General features: G+C 41.6%; 1 long non-coding RNA gene across 1 annotated transcript; it reads right to left on the bottom strand.

Annotated features, from left to right (window-relative positions):
* Positions 1 to 739: 739 nt before the first annotated feature.
* LOC120794055 lies at positions 740 to 1,916 on the bottom strand. The gene is made up of 3 exons (XR_005708084.1): positions 1,829 to 1,916; positions 1,533 to 1,723; positions 740 to 1,370 (listed from the first exon to the last, which is right to left on the bottom strand). It is a non-coding gene; the product is annotated as an uncharacterized LOC120794055 (long non-coding RNA).
* Positions 1,917 to 2,697: the final 781 nt, after the last annotated feature.

Genomic DNA, 2,697 nt, shown 5'->3' with positions numbered 1-2,697 from the left:
TTATCCTCTCCTTCACTTTAACTGCCGTCGCTGTAGTGAGCAGGACCTCTCCAACGTGGTTTTTGTCAATGTCACCACCTCAAATCTTTCACCAGAACCCAGTCTCTAGGTTGGAAAGGATGGGCTGTTTCTCCCTCTCTCAGAGCCAATAGAAGGGCTGCTTTCAGATGTGCAGAGATAGAACTCACTTTACGGGTTAACTGCCTACAGTAGGCCACTATGGCCTCATCTACAAGTATCTGATCAGTAAGCATTCCCCAGTACAGGTTCTGACCAACTGGCATAACTCTGCCCTGTCAGAACTTCATGTGGCGACAGACCTGTAGTAGAATGACATCTTCCCCTCATATACATTAATACAAGAGGGAGACAGGAGACCCAATCTAATTGATTCTCGTCAATCATTTTTTGAAGCTTATTTTTCAACATGCCATTAGCTCTTTCAACAGCACCCCCACACAGCACCAGATTTAGTTTCCTTTCATACAGTATCTGAAACCTTAACTTGTGCTTGACACTTACAAACAGCCACCTCAGATGGAAGTAGGGTGGCTTCAAAAAGGTTCTTGACAGGCTGATGATGTTGAATGGATGTTCCATGTGATGTAAGGAAGCCTCTGTTTTTCTATAGTATCCGAAAGTATTGGAGAACTCCAAAAGCATACCTACTGTCAGTGTAGACAGATAAACAGTGTATTGACAGATTTTTTAGGTACAAGAATACATGCCTGCGTTAGAGCAAATAGTTCAGCCGCCTGAGCAGAAAGATGAGTTGGGAGTCTTCCAGATTCTACCACGTCAATATCAGTGACAATAGCATAGCCTTCAAGCTGATCCATCCACTTAAGAGATTTGTTTGAGGTTTTTCACTCTCCTCCTGACAAGTGTTATCAGGAGTTGAGACCTTTGTAGATAGTCAGGAATCGACCATCACAAATGTCATGTCTCCAAATGGTCTATTCACGGACACATTGCCAGATGGTGGGCGCAACATTCCTCGTTCACCATCTGACAACTCTGGTATCGTATATGTGCAGTTTCTAGCACTGTGGCCTACTGGATTGCATCTCCAGCAAACATCAGCTTCCTCTCTGTTGTTGTAGGGGAAGCTCCTATCTGTCCCTCGTCAACGGCCTCTACCTCTGCATCTGTGTCTGCCTCTGGCTCTGGCAGGTGGAGCATAGTAGGGCAGTTGAGTTAAATTGCAATCCTTTCTGCATAGTTTTTGGGCTCCATGGCATCTCTTGAGTTATTTGCGTAAATATCTTTAAGGCTTGGTCCAACAATCCAGTATATGATGGAGGTCTATGGCCAGCAGGTGGCATTGCAGTAGCTCCTTTGCTGTCTTCCCCTGCAGTTCCACTTTCAACCTGTGGGTAAATGGTAAACTTATATAGCACTTTTCTAGTCTTATCGACCACTCAAAGTGCTTTACAATTCTGCCACATTCACCCATTCACACACACATTCATACAGCACTCTTTTTTTCTATACATTCTGCGCTTTCTACACACACAAACATACTCACACACCTATGATACATCGGGGGGAATTTGGGGTTCAGTATCTTGCCCAAGGACTCTTCGACATGCAGACAGGAGGAGCCAGGGATCAAACCCTGACTTTCTGGTTAGTGGACAACCCGCTCAACCTCCTGAGCCACAGCTGTCCAGCAGAGTTTATTCCCTGGTGAGCACTGTTGTAGACAGACGCCATCTTTCTGCTGTGGAAAGTGTGTTCTTACAGGGCAGTCAATTTCATCAACTTTATGAATACTGACTAGAACTGTTTTAGGGCAGCTTGATATCATCTGACCTGTGTGACTGACCTTTTGACCAATGGCATCCCAGGCCCCAAGACACTCGTAATTCCAGTCAGGAAACCCTGTGGGATTAGGAGGATCTATAAATTCATGCAATAATGTTATAAAGCAGTTTTCAAAAGAATGATCTCATGCATTAATACATTTAATTAAAAAATATATTAAAATATATTTTAATATATTTTAAATATTTTAAAAAGGTCTCTCGTGGGTGGACAAATGTCTCTATTAAGAGTATTGTTGTCAAAATGAGTCAGTATTGAACTATAACTATACAGTAACTCTTTAGCTGCAAATGCTCCACTATGTTCACTGTGTCCACAACCTGCTGTTTCCTGTTCAGCAGGTAGTGGACAGTGGATTTTTACAGCTTGTTCACTAAAAACAGCTGCTGTTGTGGCCAAAAACCATGCTATGAAAGTGGTGAGAGAGAAACAAAACCGTGAAGTTATAAACTGTAAAACAATAAGCTAAAAGAGCTAACCAGTCCTGTAGAGCTGAGGAGATCTACAGATTCAGATAATTATTTGTTCCATTATAAATACTGTATAAAAATATGAATTAGAAGCGCAGCATTGTTTTTATATTATTAAAGCTTCCCATGAAGGTGATATATCACCTTATATTACTATATTTTTGATGGCACATTCAACAACACCTGCACCTCAATAAATGAAATATTCATCATTTGTTAGAATTTGACCATTATTGTAAGAACGTCTGTTCAGCAGATTCATATTCCAGAGAGGTGATTGTTGTTCCCAGTTCCCAGTGAAACCAGTTCATACCCAGGCACTGTGCATTGTGTTTGCTATATGGTTAATAGCGTTTTATGATTACATGAAATAGAAAAAGCGTTGCTGCAGAGAATCACC

This window comes from Xiphias gladius, chromosome 1, assembly GCF_016859285.1.
Source record: "Xiphias gladius isolate SHS-SW01 ecotype Sanya breed wild chromosome 1, ASM1685928v1, whole genome shotgun sequence".
Taxonomy (NCBI): Eukaryota; Metazoa; Chordata; class Actinopteri; order Istiophoriformes; family Xiphiidae; genus Xiphias; species Xiphias gladius.
The sequence above is the reverse complement of the archived record's forward strand: the minus strand, read 5'-3'. Positions and strand labels throughout refer to the sequence as shown.